The sequence below is a fragment of the Amblyomma maculatum genome, chromosome 9 (genome assembly GCF_055883805.1).
Source record: "Amblyomma maculatum isolate TAMU_Amacu chromosome 9, ASM5588380v1, whole genome shotgun sequence".
Lineage (NCBI taxonomy): Eukaryota > Metazoa > Arthropoda > Arachnida > Ixodida > Ixodidae > Amblyomma > Amblyomma maculatum.
Window position 1 is genome coordinate 90,885,168 of NC_139352.1, and position 7,816 is coordinate 90,892,983.

At 47.5% G+C, this 7,816-nt stretch overlaps 1 long non-coding RNA gene across 1 annotated transcript in view; it reads left to right on the forward strand.

The window, feature by feature from the left end:
* The window catches only part of LOC146179728 (uncharacterized), a 31,736-nt gene extending 24,533 nt beyond the window's left edge, over positions 1–7,203 (forward strand). The window contains exon 3 of the long non-coding RNA XR_014700938.1: positions 7,099–7,203. This is a non-coding gene — a long non-coding RNA (uncharacterized LOC146179728). The remainder of the gene's footprint in view (positions 1–7,098) is intronic.
* Positions 7,204–7,816: the final 613 nt, after the last annotated feature.

Here is a 7,816-nt window from a genome sequence, read left to right on the forward strand (position 1 = left end):
CGTATACAATGCAGGGGTGCAAAGGGTGATGCGGTGGCCATGTGCAGGCTCTTCGTGCGCGTGAATAGCCCCCGCATAAACCACAGTGTATGCGTGCAAAACATGTGCACGCACGCAGTGTGCGTGTCATGTCTCAGTGTCACCTAAAAAAACTTTCACTCCGCGGTCCTTCCCTAATGAACTGCTTGTGTTTCCACTTTGAGTAGATGCGTCTTCTTGTGCTAAGAACCAGTGGTGTCTCGGGCGTCCTCGATCGAGTGGTGCCTCCAGGCATTCATTCATTCCTTTCACTCCACTGACACTCTGCTTTCTTCTAGACCACGAATTGTAGCCTCTGCATCAGGCGAGAGAATTGTCAAAATTCTTCCTCTATGGAATGTTTGAAACCGGATCTGCTGCCGAAAGAAGTTGTTTCCACAGGCACTGAATTTTTGAAAAGTGTGACACTCACCTCACAAACAGCAATGCAAATAGCAACAAGCAAAACTCTTCACAGCACTTCACAGCACAAAAGTAGTAATAGGTGGGTTGCAGAAACCTAGAAGTCAGCAGAGCAAAAACCCCTTCACCATTGCAGTATCCCGGCCTCGGCGGCCACTTTTCGATGGAGGCGAAAAGCAAGACGCCCGTGTGCTGTGCGATGTTAGTGCACATTAAAGAACCCCAGATGGTAGAAATTTCTGGAGTCCTCCACTACGGCGTCTCTTATAGCCTGAGTCGCTTTGGGACGTTAAACCCCACAAACCAAACCTTCACCATTGCAGTCAAACCTGTTTTGGGGGCAGAAGTTTGGTGCAGTGCAGAATACTTCTATGTCCAGCCTGATGTCATGCACAAACCTGTTGAGCAGAATTCCTTCACTATTGAGAGCCTGGAGGAGGTATGGGCAGGGGAGGTGTTATGAATGGCACTCACAAATGGAGGGGTTCTTAATCCCATAATTGCCACAAGAAGAAGAGGGGTGCAGGAAATGGACATGGCCATTATTACCACAATAGATGTCTCCTGCACCGCACCTGATTTCTGCCCCCGAAACAGGTTTGGCCGCCGCGGTGAAGGGGTTTTTGCACTGCAGAGAAGCTGACTTCTAGGTATCTGCAACCCACCTATACCACGGAGAGATGACTGGCTTCAATACTGTGAAGGAGTGTTCGTGGTAATTGAATGAACTCACAATTTCACTGCTTTTACCTAGATGGTGCTAGCAGCAAAAAACCTTTAATGAGCAAATACAGGTGCAAATACTAATTATCACCATGGTTTGTGCTTTTTATTTGAACTTTATTTTACAGTAATACAATATTAAAAGGAAGCAGACTCAAACAAGGCTCTCGTTGAGTATGGCGGCCTTCTCGATTGAATGCCGTGTAGGAAAAATTGATTATATTTGAAGGCTCAGTATAATCATGCTAATTGTATAATGCGCAATTTACGCTTATACGAACCAAGAACTTCTATTCTAGTTTTGCCTTGCATGATTCCTAGGCTTTAGAATAAGCGGTTTTCCTGGTCAAGCTATGCGATGCGAGGCAGTATTGCGGAAATCTTCAAATTGGAAAGGCAATAAAAAACGAACTAGCGAATAAATTTCGATGAAATTTCGTACACTGAACTATAATGTGCACCCAGAATGGTAAAAATTTTTCTGCTGTGCACGTTGATAAAGCACAGATATTCGTGCCCAAAACAGCCAAACTTTACCATGTTTAGAAGGCTGCTGATCAAATACCGATTAAATTAAAACTGTTATGCGTTATTCAGTCCAAGATAAATACCCATTCTATGTTTAGGCCAAAGGAAACTGTCCTAAGTGCAGCAGTTTATTCAGAAAATTAATCCGAAGTAGGGTATATCAACGACGCTACCGAATTTGTCATCAGCAATACCACCTCTTATGCAGTTGATAACGCTGGCACACTAAAGCAGTGCACATCATTTGACAGAGCGTATATTAAGCTTTTGAATGATGCCTACATTGTGATGTTCGAAAAAGAATGTGCAGAATGCTCACGAAAGCATTGCCTAAAATGGTACATTTGGCTGCCGGAGTGAGACCCCCGCCTTAAGCCATTTAAAGGAGCTAACATATAAGTCGTAACCACGTGAAGCGACAATCCTTGGCGATGTGTCGTGCCATCACTACGTTAACGCCTGTCGTTGCCACTGGTGCACACCGCACAAACAACGGGACTGCAACAGAGCGGCGCGTTTTCAGTGTTGCTCTGTTACTGCTGCCTCGCGGTTCGGTCTAGGGAAGTAGTTAGGCTAATACTCTATTTCTAACACTTAACAGCATGAAGTATGATATAACTGATGAAACACCACGTGGTGCATGGTGTGCTCCTATACATCGATGCAGACTTCCATTGCAAGCAGTGACTTCCTCCAGCTCCTTTCGAAAGTAAACAATATCTAGCCACTCTATAACCTTTGTTTTCCCTTATTACCTTACCAATCAGCAGACTCTATGCTTTCGTATTTGCATGGACGAAATGAAGTGATCGTCTGCAGGATCTTCCTTTGCCCAAACCGATTATAGAAAAACTTCTCGCAAAAAAAGCCAAAACTGAAGTTGAATACCTCAAAGCCTTCTGCAATTGGCTGTCTCGCGATCTGATTCTGGGCAACGACTGCTGAACTCAAGGATGCAGGATCGGATGCAGGCATTGGCATGTCGGGAAACGGGCAGCAGCCAAATTTTGAATTCCATAACACCACAATGCATCCCAAGACTCAGAATGAACATTTATGGATGCCGGAACATCTAAATTGCTCTGTGCACGAAATATATAGCCTTGCTTATACGAATATATACGACTTGCTTTCCTATTTGCTTTTGGCATTTGCCCTTTTGCCTTTGGGTTGCTATTTTTCGTGTTTTTTTTCCTGTTTGCTTTTGAATCAAGATTTTTTTTGGCACTGCGCTCGCAGTTAAGCACAGGCTGATAGCAGTTATGGCTTTGGATCTCTACCGGAGTTGTCGTCACACGACATAAGCTATGAATTTCGCAGACAGTAAAATATTATTTTAAGTCTTGCAAGCAAGAATCTCTGAATGAGATTGTCAAACCGTGCTAGATGCAAAAAAAAAGCACATTCTCTAGCTTTTTGTATTTTTTTTTTTTGTGCTGCGAAGTTTGAAAAATTGACCTTGGTTGTATGGCTAACATTCTTTTTTTGTTTGATGCCATGGCTTGCGGTACAAAACGCTTACAGAAAGAGGTGCACGCCAGATTTCGGAACGAAATATGCCAAGCACCTGTGATAGGTGGCCCTTGCTAGATTTCCTTTGGATCACATCCATACGGTCCGATATTCATATTTTTTTGTTTTTTGCCCCGAAGGTAAGGTTTCTTCTCTGGTTAAAGGGGGCATGAAACGGCTAGAAAGGTCACTGACAAACGTTTTCCATGTGTAAAATAAATGCTTCCGAGCATTCGTCCAAAGTAAAACTCCTCGGAAAAAATCCAGCTATTTATTATTAATTTTTAAAAACGGCATTGTTTGAAATTCTCGGGCTGCGCCATTTCCGCGTGGCGGCGAGATTTGGGACTGTCCTGTCGTGATTACCTACGTATCAAGTCACGAGAGTGACAGGCCACGACAGGCTGCTGTTACGACCGTGCATCATCCGCACTTGCGCGCTCTATTGTTCGCCTGTGGGCATGGATAAGTGCTGTGGATATGTGGTGTTGGTACAATGGCTCTAAGTGAGCCTGTTTCCAGGAATCCTGTTTTGTAAGCCTGTTTTGCTTTGTGAACACCCTGCAAATGCCAAATTGACCCTGTCAAGAGAACGTCTAGAAAAACACAAAGAAATGTCCCCCTGCGGGAAATAGCCGGAAGTGCTTTCGTTCAATTGTTCACCCTTCCAGTCGAGAAGCACCATCGTCCAGTGAGGAATGCCTACTATCTAAAGGAGACGACAGAGTGACATGTCCGCTGACTTGCAGGACAAGAAAGGAGCATGACGCATACGGCCATTAGATGATTTCCCGGGAATGCAGGAAAGATTTGCAATTGTTGAAAACGGACAATGCTGGGAGCGTATGCGGCGCGCACGCGCACTTGGGTTTCTGAGAAGTAAATCCACTTGCCGGAACCAGCCTATCGATTCTTGGCTGAAGAATAGAAATGTACCTCCTCGCCGTTCCCAAGCTTTTCGAGCCAACAAGTGACCAGGCTCAACGAAACAATGCCGGGCCAGTCAGTGCTTCAGACCATCAGTGCAGTGATGTGTTCGATTGGATGCCGATATCTGAGGGGCGTGCCCTGGATTTGGTTGGTCAGCATCTTCAGAGAGGGGCTGGACCTAGGGGGTTTTAAGGACGCTGCAGAGCACGAAATGTCGCTCTGGGCCCTGGGTAAATGGCTCATCCAGTCGCTTCTCACTATGAACTCTTAACGCTTGCCATTTTGCTGATGTACCCTTCTTTTTCGTGTAAATAATCATGTATATAAGTTTCTCAAAGTGCCATTAAACCTGCTTGTATATATTTCACCAACTTCGAAGATTCAATCCATCAACCCCGAGTCTCTGCACGCTACCAAGTGAAGGCCGGGTCGACGTAGCCCCAGCGTCACGACACTGCCATTGGCTGCAGCCGCGACGGCCACTACGTCACGGACACACTTCCGGTAGCTGCGAAAGTCGTCTGCTCGAGTGCTGCAATGCATGCGTAAACCCGAGCTTGGCGCTTCGGTTCACGATGTTAGCCGAAAATTGTTGGCGTCCGACTGAAAGTGCGCGTCGGTGCAGGAGTGCGAAAAGAGCACCAGCTGGTCCGATTTAACACCGTACCGATTAAATAGGCAGCATCAACCTTCGTGTACCGACCGACGGCGCAGCAGCGTACTGTAGTCCCGTGTCCCGTCTCGTCTTTGCCGCATCGACCATTTGTGCGGCGTGTTGATAAATAAATGGAACGTGCGTCAAAAAAACGTCTACCCTCGGCTTCATCGCGAAAGTACACAAATTCGCACCGCTTATTGCACTTAAGCACCTGATGTCGCCAGGCGTGGGCGCTGCGGCCGACGGCACTCCGGTCGTGCGCTGCTCCCTGCTCATCGCTAGGCCTTGTTTCTTTTGCATCGCAGCCACGGCGGACGGCGTTTTAGAATCGTCCGCTTCGCTGTGTCTCTAGTGTAGTCGCTCGCGTGCTCCTGTGTACGATTCTTGCGTGTAGCTTCAGAAAGCGGTGACAACCTGCGCTTCCGAACTGCATGTGGCGAGCTGCTTTGCTCATGTTTTGCGCCGTTGTTTCTGGCTTGGCCGATGCGTACACATGCAATAAAATGCGCACACGTTACGCATTGGCACTTCCTAAACTATGTGCGTCCGACTGAAAGTGCACGTCGGTGCAGCAGTGCGAAAAGAGCACGAGCTGGTCCATTCAACACCGTACCGATTAAAAAGGCAGCATCAACCTAGCTTCGTGTAAATGAAACGTGCGTCAGAAAAGGTCTGTCCTCAGCTTCATTGCGAAAGTACACAAATTTGCAAAGCTTATGTGCAGCACCGGATGTCGCCAGGTTACCGCAGAGATGCCGTCCGCGGGCGCTGCGGCCGCCGGCACTCCGATCGTGCGCTGCTCCCTGGTCGTCGCTAGGCCTTGTTTATTTGCGTCGAAGCCACGGCGGACGGCGTTTTGGAATCGCCCGCTTCGCTGCGTCTCTAGCGTTGCCGCTCGCATGCTCATGTGCGCGTGCGTGTCGCTGCGAAAATCGATGACAACCTACGCTGCCGAACTGAATGTGCCGAGCTGCTTTGCTGATGCTTTGCGCCGTCGATTCTGGCTCGGACGATGCGTACACATGAGATAAAACACGCGTGCATGTTACGCATTGGCACTTCCTAAACGATGTGCGAGAGGACGTAAAAAAAAAACAAAAAAAACACTACACCATCCTTTTTGTTAACCTCAATTTTAAGATTAGCGGACGAATAATTCGTGCTCACCTGTCATATCCGATATCCAAACTCTGTAGTGATCATCAGTCCGTGCTCTCGTCAGTGATACGTACACGTATACATTCCATTCGTTATACTCAAGAGATGCCTCTCGCCGACTATAATGAAAGCAGCTCCGGACTAAAAGCGACGATGGCATATGTTTGCATGCGGGCAACTCTCACGCTCGATCGTCTGCCAGTATCCATGCAGAGTCGATGCTATCATGTCAACTCCGCGAGGGATTACCGGCCGCCGTTGGTCAAACCGCAGAAGACGGTACCAAAGCGACTGACCCATGCAGCGCGAGAGAAGAAAGCGGTCTTGTAGGAAGCCGTGCCCGGCAGGAGTGCACGCTAATTTGCGCTGAATGGGACAGGGATATAAAGGAAAGTGCTCCCTCCGCGGCGGCCGCCGGTCTGTGTGGACAGCAGCTTCCCACCTGCACGTATGCGCTCGCGAACGACCCGAGTCGTTCGGGCTGCTGTCGCACACAATTCCGAGAGGTCAAGAAACTGAAGAAACTGACGGCCGAGGAAGACAGCAGACAAGGTTGAAACTGCTGAAAGCTATGTAAACGCAGACGGGACGGGGAAAGGCAGAGACCGTGAATGCATGGGCGATGCTCGGGGAAAACAGGCGCGACGACCGGAAGTCTGAGAACCAAGCGTCACCCGAGGACGCTTCGTGGGCGGGGCTAGCGGAGCGGAGTTCCCGAGCTGTTTTCTTCATTTTTTTCTGGTGTCTCCGAGTGTTGAGTTGAGGGGAGCGAGGAGGAGCGCCATTTTTAATTGCCGATATCTCTGGTGTTAATGAAGCTAGCTAAAAAATTCTTGCGGTGAATTGACTTGTGAGGGAGTACCTATCTCTCGACCGATTTGCTTTACCCTATTTTAGACATTGCATGACCCCTTTAATGGCTCCAAAATTTAAATGCATTCTGCAAAGGGCAGGTTTTTTTTTTTCTCCTGTGAGCTGCTCCAAGTACGGATTTTACTGCTCCAAAAATTGCTACAAATCATATTCTATTGCGCCCCTGTGAAATGAATGTTAAAATTAGTAGTGGCAGATCAACAGTGTAATTCTGAACCATGACCTTAAACACCATTTTTCTTCCGTTACTTATGCATATCTTCTTTTTTTTTTAGATCTAATACAAAAGGTGGTCACTGGAAACCCAAGTGACGTGTCGACTGCCAAAAGGATCTCAGACCGAAAGGCCATTGGTGATATGTTTGCAGAAGTAAGTGGTGTGGGCCGTCAGAAGGAAATGTGTGAAAATAAAGTTGCATATATCATGTGAAGCTCTATGTTGCAGTCAATGGGAACAGGGCATCACTCGCTTCTGTGCAGGGTGTACTCTGTCCTGCATGCTAGTATCACGTGTGGTCTGTATGCTGGCTAGCTACTGCCTTTGTGCCAGCACAGTGTCAGCCAGTGCGCCAGTGTAAGCCAGCACGCCAGTGTGCCAGTAACAGTGCCACACTAATCCGGTAATCAGGTATGACACTGGCCCAGTGTCTCCCAGTGGCACTCCTTTTTCCAGTAGGGAAGTATGCTATCACAGGTTACAGATTGGCACACTCAAAATATACAGCTAGGTGAGACGGAGAAATGATTGCAGCAGTTGAACCCCAGGACTATGTTCGTCATAATACAGCCATCTTCATTAAGGCCAGGCCTTGGTGTTTCCCAGACCCTGAACTCAAACAGGAAACCATAGAGGCAGTGTAGGTCATGACCTTTCAGGACCACAGAAAGCTGTATAACAACTTGGTACTCATAGTGAAGCTTTCACAACACAAAATAAATAATGGTGTATTCACACAGCGCTCATTCATGTTGAGACGTTAGGCCGGTTTCCTC